This window comes from Manis pentadactyla, chromosome 17 (assembly GCF_030020395.1).
Source record: "Manis pentadactyla isolate mManPen7 chromosome 17, mManPen7.hap1, whole genome shotgun sequence".
Lineage (NCBI taxonomy): Eukaryota > Metazoa > Chordata > Mammalia > Pholidota > Manidae > Manis > Manis pentadactyla.
The window spans coordinates 56,205,721-56,221,066 of NC_080035.1; the positions used below are offsets into that span (position 1 = coordinate 56,205,721).

At 40.4% G+C, this 15,346-nt stretch overlaps 1 protein-coding gene across 10 annotated transcripts in view; it reads left to right on the forward strand.

Annotated features, from left to right (window-relative positions):
- CLYBL (citramalyl-CoA lyase) overlaps positions 1–15,346 on the forward strand; it is a 241,493-nt gene that overhangs the window by 133,919 nt on the left and 92,228 nt on the right. The gene's annotated exons all lie outside the window — the stretch shown is intronic.

The window sequence follows — 15,346 nt, forward strand, 5'->3', positions numbered from 1 at the left end:
AATCACCTTCCCTCTTTTGTGGAGTAATTGTTTTTAAAACAGAAAAAAAAAAAAAAAGCACATCCCTGTCATCATTGTTTTATTCTTCAAAACAGGCATCTTCTTAATGCAAGGATTCAAAAATCTCTATTAGTATAATAATAGCTAGTGCTTTACATTTAATGAGTTCAGAAAAATCTCTTTACAAAGAGATGCAAGCTTCAAATTGCCAGTTATTTCTTTTCCTGCATTCCTAGGAATCCAATTAAGTAAGACTGAGTATGATCTATGATATGATGTATCTGAATACAGAAAGCCCAGGCCTAGAACAGATCTTTGAGCTCTGGTTCAAAATTAAGATTGAAAGAAAGGACCTAGCTTAAATGAACTGAAACTTTATAAAAGTGGTCATTGTAGTCATTTCCTCTAAATGAAGTAAGAAATAGCTTGAAGACTATAGTGAAAATCATTAAACTTACTTATTTCAAGTTTTGCTACCAGTTAAAATCTCTTCTTTTTTATCAGGAGACCACAGGTGATTTTCACAAAATAAGCCCAAGAGATTTCAGTTCACTAAAACTCTGTGAGTAAAGTGCCAAGTACACATCGCCACCACCAAAATAAAGGGAATTCAGCATGAAATCTTGTAGCACAACATGCTTGATATCAAAGAATAATATTTTTTCAAGTTTTCCTATTTTATTGGCCACAATTCATAACAAAGTAATAAATACCACCATGTTTTCAATAATTAGTGGGTTTATTTTAAGGCATAGTTTAACATTCTGATTTAGAGAGACAAGAAATGTACTTTTGCCATGTATTTTTAAGTACATCAGAACTTCTCAAGGTGATGGTGGTTTAATTCTTATTCTGTATCTTCCACATAGGTTGGGAAAGATGGTTTTTTAATGGGAAAAGGAAAGGAAAGTGTGGCTAGTCAGAGGCAAATGTCAAGTCAATAATTAACCCAAGGCATACCCTGCCTTTCTAATAAAGATATGCTGTTTCAAATATGTTTTTTCAGTTTTTTCCCATTTGATGTGATTGTGCTAGCCATTCACGAATGTGAGCTTCTCAGAGACTCTGCACGGTTTTCCAATAGTGAGTGAATTCTTGGAGCCTCCCAGGGCAGAAGAATGAAGCTAGAGTTGAACTCAAATAGACTATTCCACTAAGCCTTTCATCCATATTGTCTAATTGCCTTTCCCTAATAGCAAGGGAAGGCTGATGGTGTGGCCCAACTGGTATGGGTTTGCAGGGCATGAACGTGTCAAGAGCTTCTTTTTCCTGGAGCTGTACATGAGTAGATTACATGGGGGAAGGCAAAGGAGAGAGTTAAGGCCAAAAAATGGGGAAAAATTATTCTAAAAATGCTGTCAGGGCAAAGGGAGCCTGAAGTGCGTATGAAGAGCCCAAGTTTGGAGTCAAGATATGAAAGGGTTAGGGATAAAAAACTCATTGGTGAGGGCAGTTATGGCCGTCTGGGCTGGGAGCCATGATTGATTGGGTTTTATAATTCTCCTAGAGACATACTGCACATATTGGCCTTCAGCTTTGTGAGTCAGAGAGGGGATGGGCATTATCACACCTCCTTCTTCGGTTCGTGTGGAGGATGATGGCCTCCTTGAATTTTGGCCCACTGCTGAGCCAAAGCAGTTTCCCACCGTCTTGTTTCTTGGAGCTGACCGTGGTGCTGAAGATGATCTAGGAGCCAGACTAAAGAACGTTTAGAACTTTACTGTGTACCAGCACTTTTTCTAAGTGCTTTATGTGGATTAACTCATTTCATGCTCACAGCAACTCTGTGAAAGAGGTACTATTATTACCCCACTGACAGATAAGAAAAGTGAAATACAGAGAGGTTAACAAGGTCACACACCTAATAAGTGGGGTAGCCAGGCAGTCCACAGCCTAGAGCTTCATTTTTGGTCACTACATTTGCTAATTAGAGTTATTAACAGAGCCACACAGAACCTGCCAAATTTTTAGAGTTCCCTATCTCACATTGCCAGGGCACATTGTTGTGGGTTGGCATTTTGGAAAGCCAGCAGTGAAGACTGGTTGGGTGCACATAAGAGGGAGTGGCTCACCTACTCCATCAAAACATTCATTACAACTTGATGTAATGACTTGTTCCACATGTGCTTCTCTTGTAAACTGTCAACTTTGTAAAGAGGGTGCCATATCTTCCCTAGTACATAGTAGGTACACTCAGCAAACATTTGATGAGTAAATGAGTGCATTGTGGTCAGTGATAATTGTTATTAACACATTATTTCACCTTTACTAGGAGCTCTGTAAATTTGTTAAAATCTGGGGGGAAAAAATAGAAGCACCATGTTGTGGAAATTACAGTCTCTTTGTATTTTATGTTTTTCATGCCCCATCTTGAGAGTTATATGAAGTTTGGAATGCATCTTAATCTCTTATAGATGCATCTTAATCTCTTATAGATGCATCTATGCAGACAAAATGAAGCAGATCTAAGGTCATGATTTGGGTGATTCAAATGGCTTAACACATATATGGTTGAATTTTTGTTACCTGTTAGTTTTGGGACCTTGCACTATATTTGAGCTTTGGGGTCTTCTACTATCTCAGGAAGGTAGCTCCACTGACCTGAAAATTACTCTGAACATCTCTTTTAGAGCGTGTGTTAGCATTCTGTGGTAACAGACCTTGCAGTAGCAATCAAAGCATATTCAAGTCAAATTTTGTTTTTCAGAGCCTATCTGTTGTTTGATTTTAGTCAAACTATGTTTTTGTTATATGGTTTTAATATGTAGAAGATTTCCTTATCTATCTGTTGTGTTATCTCTTTTCCAGAGTGTGTGTTTTTAACACTCCACAGCTGAGCTTTTGGAGGACCGGCCTATTTTGACAGCTCCCCTTAGTCCATGTATCACAAGCTCGTTCTCTGCCAACATGTTTCACATGATTCTGTGGACATGTGTAGCACGCCTGTGCAACTTGCAAACACCCATACATTATTATAATAATAATTGGGTTTTGATGCAACTGGAACTCAGCACTACCAAGCTGCCAGGATTTCCTTTTGGCTACCACTACTAGGCAGGAAAATTATAGTCTAACTGTCTTCCTGTTTATTGATAAACAAAGTGGCCAGCCCAGCAATGGAGCCTGATTAGCAGTTTGCACCCTTTGTGAAAGGATAAACAGAACCCTACTGTTTTCTGTGTTTGACTGCAATTTGCATCTTTAAAGAGGTTGGACTGCCCTCAGATTCATGTTCAACTTCCTAGTGCCTGGATATTCTTTAATGTTACATGTCAGCCACCGTGCTTTCCTCTCCTTAATCTTAAAACAATTATTTGCTAGTGTATCTCTCTTCCCATCTGGCCCACCATAAGCTTCCTGATAGTCACCTGTCTGAAGGAAAAGATGGAGAGGTGGGAGAAGAAATACATCTTTGTTTGACTGTACTTGAATTTTACATTCCTAGAAGGCCCTTTAATGCTAACTCAACTCAACTCAACTTTTTTTTAAGGTATTATTGATATACACTCTTATGAATGTTTCACATGAAAAACAGTGTGGTTACTACATTCACCCATATTATCAAGTCCCTACCCATACCCCATTGCAATCTCTGTCCATCAGTGCAGCAAGATGCCACAGATTCGCTATGTGCCTTCTCTGTGCTACACTGTCTTCCCCATGATCCCCCACACCATGTGTACTACACATAATACCCTCAATCCCCTTCTCCCACCCTCCCACACCTCTCCCCTTTGGTAACTTCTTGGGTTCTGTGAGTCTACTGCTATTTTGTTCTTTCAGTTTTGCTTCGTTGTTATACTCCACAAATGAGGGAAATCATTTGGCACTTGTCTTTCTCCACCTGGCTTATCTCACTGAGCATAATATCCTCCAGCTCCATCCATGTTGTTGCAAATGGTAGGATTTGTTTCTTTCTTATGACTGAATAGTATTCCATTGTGTATATGTACATCTTCTTTATTCATCAAATGATGGACACTTAGGTTACTTCCGTATCTTGGCTATTGTAAATAGTGCTGCAATAAACATAGGGGTGCATATGCCTTTTTGAATCCGAGAAGTTGTATTCTTGGGGTAAATTCCTAGGAGTGGGATTCCTGGGTCAAATGGTATTTCATTTTTTAGTTTTTTGAGGAACCTCCATAACAATATATTCTTCCATATTGTAGGATGCCTTTTTGTTCTGTTCGTGGTATCCTTTGCTGTACAGAAGCTGCTTTCCACAATGGTTGAACTAATTTACATTCCCACCAGCAGTGTAGGAGGGTTCCCCTTTCTCCGCATCCTCACCAGCATTTGTTGTTCTTAGTCTTTTTGATGCTGGCCATCCTAACTGGTGTGAGGTGATATCTTATTGTGGTTTTAATTTGCATTTCCCTGATGATTAGTGATGTAGAGCATTTTTTCATGTGTCTGTTGGCCATATGAATTTCTTCTTTGGAGAATTGTCAGTTCAGATCCTCGGCCCATTTTTTAATCGGCTTATTTGCTTTTAGGGTGTTGAGATGTGTGAATTCCTTATATATTTTGGATGTTATCCCCTTGTCAGATATGTCATTTACAAATATATTCTCCCATATTGTAGGATGCCTTTTTGTTCTGTTCATGGTGTCCTTTGCTGTACAGAAGCTTTTTAGTTTGATGTAGTCCCATGTGTTCATTTTTGCTTTTGTTTCCCTTGCTCAAGGAGATGCTCATGTTTATATTCAGGAGATTTTGCCTATGTTGTCTTCTAAGAGTTTTATGGTTTCATGACTTACATTCAGGTCTTTGATCCATTTCGAGTTTACTTTTGTGTATGGGGATAGACAATAATCCAGTTTCATTCTCTTGCATGTAGCTGTCCAGTTTTGCCAATACCAGATGTTGAAGAGGCTGGCATTTCCCCACTGTATGTCCATGGCTCCTTTATCATATATTAATTGACCATATATGGTTGGGTTTATACCTTGGCTCTCTAGTCTCTTCCATTTGTCCATTGTTCTTTTCTTGTGCCAGTGCCAAATTGTCTTGATTACTGTGGCTTTGTAGTAGAGCTTGAAGTTGGGGAATGTAATCTCCCCAGCTTTATTCGTCCTTCTCAGGATTTCAACTCCACTTTTGAAGAGCAGTGGTACAGGAATGAAGAACAAAAGACAAAAGGGAATATGCTTATCTCTAGGCCACAGGATCATTTTGGGCCCCTTTCCCTTCCCTTGTCTTCACCCACCCTCCAAAAAATGACCTCCCCCTTTGTAAAATGAAATATGGTACTCACTTCCTACCTTGAGTTGTATAGTGTTCTATACTGAAATTTATTCTAACTTAATTAGGTTCTTAAATGAAATGATGACTGACCAAATAGTTGACTCTCCCTGTAATTATTTGCAAATGAAAGAAATGAAGATCATTTTAACTTGAATTTGCATGATGGAAAAGGGAGCATTAATACATGTAAATATGGATTAATCTGTTTAAATAAATTATACCCATAATCCTTACCATATGTAAAGAACACTTGTTCTGCCTTAGAGATACTGCATGATTGGACCTATGAGACTCTGGTTATCCCACTGAACAGTTTCCTTTTATAACTTCAAAAGAAATGTTATATATTTATTGGAGGTTGTAAGATGTTAAGTATAGTTAGACATAAATTGTACCTCAGCTATTTTGTTAATGCCATTAGGGATTAAGTTAGGCTTTACAGCTGTTGTAGAAGTCTATTTGGTAGCTAACAAGTGGGATTTTTAAATCCTGGGAAACATAATCCTATTATAAAACAGGCAGTTGAATTAACAATATCCAGGAAGGTTCTCTTCACGGATTAGTGTTTTTTTGACAATGAAAAAGAAAATCATGAAATTTTATTGGTATATTACATGCTTTTCTCAAAAGTCAGAGCAGCAAATTGGGGAAAAGGAGCAGGATAAATGACCAGACATTCTATTACTTAGACTGCTTCTTTTTAAGAAGAGCAGTGGAGGCTGGGACGTAAAGCTGAGTGTGGCCTTGTCCGTACCTGTAGTATGTGCTCTGGAGTTGGAAATGTGACCTTGCTGATTTACATGTGGGTGCCCTTCCTGAAGTTGTACATAGGTATTTACCTCAGTAATCCTCTACTCTTAGTTTCTTCATATGGTCACCAAAGGGCAAAAAAGTCACTAGGACCCAAAGTCTATGAAATTAAAAGATAAATTGGTGGTGAAATATTTTGATACTTTCTGTGAAATCAGTAACACTTTTCCAGTTGTTGGACCCTAGAATCTGAGAATTTAAGAGCTGAGAAGGACCTTAACGCTTACTTTATTTCATTTTTATAGTCCTTCCAAGTTTTACTTTAAACATTACAAAAAGATGGATGTCTTTCTTTTTCTCTCTCTCATATACACTCATACACACATGCACACATTACACATACACACTTAACACTGTATGGGTGGTCTTTTTATTTTTAAAAAACTTTCCTTAAGTCATAGCCATTGGTTTTGGCTTACTGGTAAGGGTTATTATTAAGAGCTTGCAGGACTTGCCAATTTTCATTTGCACGGGTATCATCTTAGCAGATAATCACATGGGTATCAATCAATGGCATATCATTGTGTTAGATAATTGCACAGGCATCAATCGCGTGTGTATCTGGAGCAAGTCATCATGTGGGCATCAATTCCATCTATATGGAAGAATGTAATTGCATTAGAAGCAGGGAAGGGCGTGTCTCCATGGCAGATAATCACATGGGTATCAATCATGTTAGGTATTGAGGTAGATAATCCTGTGCATATCCATCACATGTACTAATGGGGATAATTACGTGGATATCAATCACATCAACACCCTGGCTTTCTGGTGGAGATTTACATGAGAAGCAGTCTTCTCATTGTCTTTGCTTACCTTGGAGAAGAGGCCTAGTGACCCTGTGCACAGCTGGCCACAGTGTGGGCTTGGCAGAGAGGGAGCAGTGCAGCCCAAAGGCCTTCCTCAGCAGAGTGCTGGGAATTTCATGACTAGAGAGCCATTTAATACCCTTGGTTCAAGGCTTTTAAGAGTGGAAATAATCCTGGGAAGAATGTGAATAGGTATAAAAAACATTTGTGGTTTGTCACTGAGCATCCATTTTTCCTTCTTCAGAGGTCAGTCCCTGATTTGCATTCCCAGCTAACATGGTGGGTGTGGCTTCAGGCCTGGGTTCTAACCAATCAGTGAGTTGCATTCAACTGGCCACAGTGATTAGCCCAGGCCAGGACATGTGACATTGGCCAGTACAATCAGAATGAATCTCAGGACTAAGTTGGAAGAAACGGGGTCTTACTGTCTGGATCTTGCCTGAGAGCAGGTGAATCTGGTGCTGCAGTAGCCATCTAACCTGGGGAGCCGGGCTAGTCCATCAGGTAGAACCGAAAATGAAGCCTCCCCAGAGAAGTCGGGACTGAGAGGTGGAGAGAAACCCAGCCCTGGGGGTGTTGCCTGAGCCTGATTCAAACAGGCCTTGAAAGAGAAGCCCCTGACCTGAAAATACTCCTCTGAGCTATTAAAGTCCCCTTTGACCTAAGCCAGTGGAGCTGGTTTTCTGCCTATTGCTTTAGAGTCCTGTTGGGATAAGTTTATCATATCCTTAACTGGGAGCAAAGTTTCACTGGAGCAGGCCCTGTGCGAGAAGGAGCGACTCTGAGGGAGGAAGTGAGGACAGAGGGGAGGCTTGGTTAAAGAATAATCACAATGGCCCCCCAACCTGTGCCTGGGGCTGCACTTGGCCCTGTTGGAGGCCCCACTTTGCTGGTCCTTAAGCATCTGAATTCAAGCTGTAAAGGACGTTCATTAAACATCTTTAAATGCAGCCTGAATGTTTTTCCTTTTCTTCCTGCCTATCCTGATTACTTTGATATTTATTAAATACTTCACAGTGTACCAGTTACTCATCACTGTCAGAGTGAAGTTTCTGCCACCTAATAAATGAAAAAAATATGTGTGTCCTCGTGGCAAGAACCATACTGTTTAAAGGCATTCTTTCATTGACACTGCAGTAGACAGATGGATTTTTTTTAAATCAGACTGAATGCTGCATCAGATGATTATTTATTGATTTGGGAAGAGCCAGAAGTTTTAGAAAAGGAAGTAATAGAAATAATTCTCCTAGAAGTTAAATCAACTGCTATCCTGAATACGATGTTTCTTAGATCAACTAAGTGATATGTATGTTTTGTTTACCAAATTTCTGTGTGTCCAGCAGGCTGTGTTTTTCTTTTTTCAGTGTGTATTTTTATTGGTATATCATTTTCTGCACATGCTGAGTTCTAAAATCAGAAGTAAATGGGCCTATCCATAGAAACACCTAATAAAGAACACTAATCATTGAAATTTATGTAGAATCTTAAAATCTCATTTTTCCATAGTAATTCCAAATTCTTTCCTTCTTTTTATTTTTTCTTTTTCTTTATTTCTTTCTTTTTTTTTGTCAAGTGTAATTCAGCAAGAATACCACCTGTGGTTTGACATTAACTTTTTGGAGTGGTAGGGCTCAGACTCCAGTGGAAGTTCAAATATATAATAGGATGGCTGTTGAGAAAGAGAGGGAAAGTGTAGGGTTAGTTTATTCATAGACTAATCATCATTTAAGTAAGTCCCTTTCATCAATGAAGTAAATGTATTCTCACCTGCTGCAGGTAGATATTTATGAAATGAATGCACTCATGAATGAGTGACTGAACAAGTAATTGGTCTCTGGCTGGGAGGTGTCTCAAGGACTTAAAGTTGATTGTGAGAGATACACAATTCTTTCTCCACTCCATTCCTCCCATATGCCCTTCCGTCTGCCCAGCATCCTCCTAAGTGTCACTGGAACATTTTTCGGAGGCCTTCCAGGACCACTGAGACTCAGTGATTTCCTGGCTCTGTGTTCTACATGTGCTACCCATACTATCCCTTCTGAAACATAACATCACATCTGTAATTCTGTACAGCACTTGTCTTTCACACTAGACTGAAATTCCCATGAGGCAAAGATAGGGTCTGTACCCCCAACACCCAGAACTGGGCCTGCACGTGCCACTTTGTTGCTTTCAGTGGATGTGGGGGTGGCATGACTGTGGTAGACTCCCCCTTCTCTGACATTGAGCATCAGGTAATGAGTTCAAGAAACCTATCCCTACTCAAGGGCTAAGTCTGACTAGGCCAATGTGGTAATTCCATCCTTTTTGCCTCTGTTCACTTACCGTAGACAGTGAGATACATGGAATGGCTTGCTAAAGGTTTCTAGTAAAGTTTTCCTTCCTCTTAAAAGAGAACTATGGCAAATCAGTCTTTCTTTCCTGCTAACAGTGACGAAAGGACATGTTGCTGCAGTTACTAAGGGAAGCCTGTCTTAGCACAAAGGTACCATTGTGGTTGGCAAAGTGGGTACAGAATAAATGAGCACCCTTGACATTGTTGAGCTGCAGGTTTTGCCAGACTAGAAGCTCCCCAACTACTGGATGTTGTCATATAACTGTCCATGGTGTTTAATTGAGCCAGTCTAAGTTAGGTTTCCCATCCTCTGCAGCCTGATGAATCCCAATTGAAATGGAAGTGTTGTGGAAAACTTACAGACTTTGGTATCAGATGCATTGGTTTGGGTTCTTCTTATCAGTGTGAACTCAGCCCTGCCAGGGACACTTCCTGATGAGTGGGTGCTCAGGTGGGCCTCTGCGTTGTCGATGGGCACTTGCTCCGTCCCATTTATGCACTGCTAATTCTTCCACAGTTCTTTCTCTGTTGAGTGAAAGCCTCATATGTAGAATGAGCCTTATTTGTAGGGTGTAGAAAGTAATGCTTTTCACATGGGGTTGATGTATGAATCGAATGAAATTATGTATGTAGAAAAGCAACCAGAGGGCCTAAAACAGATTAAGTACTTGACAAGTGTTTTTTTTTTCCAGTTAGGAGATATTCCACATGTTGATCATGGGGGTCCACTGGGTTGAATTAATGAACAATGAGATGGATAACCCACACACACACCAGGTCCTTTGCATGGGAACCATCAAGTAGTTTACAGTCTAGCACAGGTGTTAGACGTTCATAGTCATAATTACAGAGGGGTTCGACAGCAGCCCTAACTGGAGAACGTGTCCTGCTAAAAGAAGGTAAGAGTACTGATAGACCACATCCAAAGCTGGAATTTAGGTCCTGATGCCATAGACTGGAGGATAAGGAACAGTGTAAGGGCTGAGGATGTTAATTCTGAAGAAAAGAAGATGCAAAACCAGAAAAGACTTCAAAGAGAACAGGGAATGGAATTGTTCTATGCTGTTTCAGAGGACAGAATGAGGACAGCTGTCTAGAAGTGGCTTGTGTATTGGCTTTCACCCAACAGAGAAGGGACTGTGGAAGAATTAGTAGTGCATGCATGAGAGGACAAGCACCCATCGACAGCACAGAGGCCCACCCGAGCACCCACTCATCAGGAAGTGCTCCTGGCAGGAGCTTGAGCCGCCTGGCTCCCAAGGGCTCTTGCAAAGATCTGGATTTGATGTTGAACTGTTTGATTAGACTTGTTTGGACTCTGGCTAGATTCAGAGAGCTTCCCTGTTGATTTTGTTTTTGCTATTGTTTTTCTGGTTTTCCTCTGTCCTTTTTCTGATTTCTTCCTCTGCTGCCGCCATGACCACTATCCCACCCTATCTTCAGACTGACCTTTCACCTCTGGTTGATTGTTTTTTCATGCTCCCTTGTTGACCAGAGTGGTCCCATATATGCAGGCAGATTAATGGAATTTGTGCATCTGAGAGCAGATTTGGGGGAACATAAGAGGCCTTCCTGTCTTGCATACCCATTTTCCTCATCTTTCACTTAAGGGGGTGCCTATAGAAAGTACTTTGTAAAATGCCTCCAGAAAGTACATGGTAAAATACAGTGCTTGGTAAGTTATAAATACATTACTAGGGGGGATACTAAGACCATATGTGTTTTTAAAAACTATGGTTAAATATGCATAACACAAAATTTACCATTTAACTATTTTTAAGTGTATAGTTTAGTAGCATTAAATACTTTCACATTTTTGTTTAACCAGTTTCCAGAACTTTTCCATCCTCCCAAATTGAAACTCTGCACCCATTAAACACCAACTCCCTATTTTTCCTTCCCCCAGCCCTGCTTCTTCTCCTATTCTACTGTCTCTATGAATCTGTCTATTCTAGGTACATCATATAAGTAGTCACACAGTATTTGCCCTTCTGTAACTGGCTTATTTCACTTAGCATAATGTCTTAAGTGTTCATCAACGTTATAGCATGTATCAGAATTTCATTCCTTTTTAAGGCTGAATAATATCCCATTGTGTGGATATACCACATTTTGTTTATCCATTCATCTGTCGATGGACACTTGGGCTGTTTCCACCTTTTGGCTATTGTAAATAATGCTGAACATGGGTATACAAATATCTGTTCAAATGCCTGCTTTCACTTCTTTTTGGTATCTACCAGAAGTGGATTTGCTGGGCCATATGGTAGCTCTATGTTTAATTTTGTGGAGAACTGCTAGACTGCTAATACTATATGCTTTCTTAAAACCATATGTTAACCAAGGAGAAAAGGACAAGTTCATTTTGATGAGAGAATCAGAAAGTGTAAGTGTCCAGATCTTATTGAGCTCTGGAAGTCATAGATAAAAACTATAAAAAGTGAAAGAAACACTCTTACTAAGAAAGAGAGAGGTACAGAGGTACCGTGTGACCAGTGTTGACCTGCAGCCTCAGGAAAGTACAGCTGGATGGAAGGAAGGGTGAGGTGGGGAGGGCAGAGAAGGAGACCCTGTTGCCTTCCTGGAGGGACTGTTTCTAGGTGCTTTGGTATCCATTAACTTATTATCGAAACAACCCAGCAAGTGCCCTTATTTTTACGGACAAGTCTTGTCAGCTAATACAAATTTTCCATTTTTATTGCTTTTAACAACAATAAAGAATATATTTTAAAGAGAAAAAATCATTTTGAATCTACTGATGTCACACAAAATCACTTAAATTCTTTCAGGCTTTGTCCATTTTCAGTCATAATTTTTACATGATTGCATAGTTATAATTTTATATTCTTCCTTTTTTATTGCTACAAAAATCTTTGTATTTATTATCTTAATAGATGTATAATATACATCAGGTGGTTTCAGTTAACCTTTCCTCTACTGCTTAATATTTAGATTATCTCCAAGTTTTTCACTATAATTTTATAACATAGTTATATCATTTTATTATGTAATCATTATATAACTTAAAATTTATTTTAGCATTGAAGAGCTTCGTGTATATAACATTTTACTAGGAACATTTAGTTCCCAGCTTTGCTACTTCCTTAACCTTGGGCAACCTGTATTTAATTTCAGTAAACCTCAGATTTCTCATCTTTAAAAACAGAAACAAGAATAGTATCCACTTCACTGGATTTTTGCAAAGATTAAATGAGACAGTGTATATGAACCACTTTAGCACAGTGCCTGGCACATAGAATATGTTCAGTAAATATTAAGACATCTTTGCTACTATTACTTAGAATCATTCACCTACCTAAGTTTCTCCTCTTTACCATCTTATAAATCTTTTGTTCCATTACTTCTCACAATCAAGTGACTGAGCTGCCAAGAGTCAGGGGTGAGGATTTGTGGGGTTTGTGCAGGGCGAGCCCTGTCATCATGATCACACATGGATATGATCTGGTCTGACGAATAGCATTTTCACTCCAGATGGCTATGTCTGCAGTCTTATGTTAAGTGAATGGATGGTCAACAGTGGAATTGCAGAGTTGGAAAGATGTACAGAGGCCCATTTTAGCTGCGCTCAGGCTTCCAGTTAGAGCTAGTGTTCGTTCACCCAGGACTGTGGAGGTAGAGTTATCTCACTTGCAAGGATGTTCAAGGAAGAGAGTAGCCCCCTTACCTCCAGCTGGGTCAGGCCTCACCACTAACCCTGTGACTGACGTCCTGCTGCAGTTGCAGACCACGTCCTGTTCTTTTCTCCTCAGACAGAGCAAGAAGGGGTGAAAAGTTCAGTCCAGGTCTCTGCAGTCCACCTAGTCCTCAGCAGGCCCTTCGTATATGCTTTCTTACTGAGATGGAAAAGTTTGACAGCTTGCCAGAAAACCACCAACTAACTCCATGACATAACTCATTTGCATATTATACATTATTCGTGTGTTGAAGATATAGTACATAGTCTGTTTTTATAGTAAAAATTTCCTTTTATTGCATACATATTTCTCATTCCTTTTGTCTCTTTTGGGAGTCTTTTAAAAATTTCTGTATTTTCACCTTAAGTCCAGCTGTTCTACCTCCTCCAGCTTCCCAAGAGTCAGGCTCACACCCCTGGCCATGACTAAACCACAAAGTTCTGATCTGATGCTGGGTAGCATTAAAGTAGCTCTAAGAATTGGAACCCAGGACACCCATATTCATAGCAGCATTACTCACAATAGTGGTAAAATAGAAGTAACCCCAGTATTCATAATGGATGAATAAACAAAATGTGGTGGAGCCATATAATGGAATAGTATTCAGCCTTTAAAAAGGAAGAGCATTCTGACACATGCTACAACATGGATGAATCTTGAAGACATTTGGCTAAGTGAAGTGAGCCAGTCACAAAAGGACAAATACTGTATGATTCATTTATATGTGACACTTAGAGTAGTCAAATTCATAGAGACAAAAAGGAGAATGGCAGTTGCCAGGGACTGGGAGGAAGGCAGAATGGTGACTTATTTAATGGGGACAGTTTCAGTTTGGGAAGATGAAGAAAGTTTCAGAGATGTATGGCTGTAATCATTGGACAACTGTGTGAATGGACTAATGCCACTAAATTGTACACTTAAAAATGTTTAAAATGGAGATTAGTTCTTTCTCTCACTGCTGTTTGTTGAGGGTGTGGATAAAGTGAAGGTTCCTGTGGCCAGGATTCTCACCTGGCCCTGATCGGCTAGCTCACTGCACACATGTAGGCAATATGTTGTTATTGACTCTATATAAAGAGCTCCTCCCAGTGCTCTGGGAGACACAGTGGCACTGCTGCAAGGCTGCAGGAGAGCAGAGATGAGACTGGAGGGGTGGCAACACCAAGGACAGAGACTGAGATGGCTGGGGGGGGGGCAGAAAGGCCCAGAGGCAGAGACTGGCATGCTGCATGCAGGCTCTCTCTGAGTGGTCGGGATTCTAGTGATTGACCTGCCATTGTGGGAATAAAGTTGGATATAACCCTTTGTCTTGCCAGTGGGTTTTATCCCCAGGCAAGTTCACTATGGATTCAATATGACCAAAGAAATGACAGTAGAATGTTCTTGGGGTGAAAGGGTTATACCCAACCTTACTTCCATGGTGGCAGGTCAATCACTGAAGTCTCGTTCACTCAGAGCAAGTCTGCGTGCAGCAAGCCGGTCTCTGCCTCTGGGCCTCTCTGCCGGCACAGCCGTCCTCTGGGCCTCTCTGCCCGCACAGCCATCCTCTGGGCCTCTGTCTTTGGTGCTGCCACCACTCCAGCCTCTGCTTTGCTCTCCTGCAGCCTTGCAGCTGTGCCACCATGTCTCCCAGAGCACTGGACAGGGCTCTTTATATAGTCAATAAGGACGCATTGCCCACACATGTGCAGTGAGCTAGCCAACCAGGGCCAGGTGAGAATCCTGGCCACAGGAACCTTCATTTTATCCACAGATGGCTGTGGGGGCAGAGAGGCCCAAAGGCAAAGACTGACTGCATCCACACTTGCTCTGAGTAGACAGGATTCTAGTGATTGACTTGCCACTGTGGGAATAAGGTTGGGTATAAACCCTTTCACCCCAAGAACGTTCCGCTGTCATTCCTCGGTCTCACTGAATCCATAGTGAACTTTCCTGGGGCTGAAACCCATTGGCAAGGCAGTTATAAATGGCATCAGTTGAGATTTGAGCTTATTTAAATCTGCTCAATTTAAATTAAGCAGTTTCACTTATAAACAGAGTAAGATTGTAGGCTGAACACAAAGGCCTAAAATAGAAAGATTTTTTGGTTGATAATTTTTAAGACCAAAGTAACCTACATGGTCTTTTTTGTGCACAAAAGCTGCCCTCAGACTTAAAAAAACAAAACCTCACATTAACAGTTAATCCTGTACTTTCTACTCCACAGCATAGTTGCTGATTTATTTGTGAGCCTCTTCCTCCTTGAGGCCATAACCACATTTGTATCCTAAGCACCTTGTACAGCTCCAGGCACACAAAAGGCACTCAACAGGTGGTTGGTGAAGGTGGAGTAGGGATATTTTTGAATTTATCCAGGTGCTATTCTTGTTAATTTTGTACACACATACCTCCCAGATTCCTTCAACAACTTATACTTTAATATTTATGTGGACATTGCTAGATTAAGC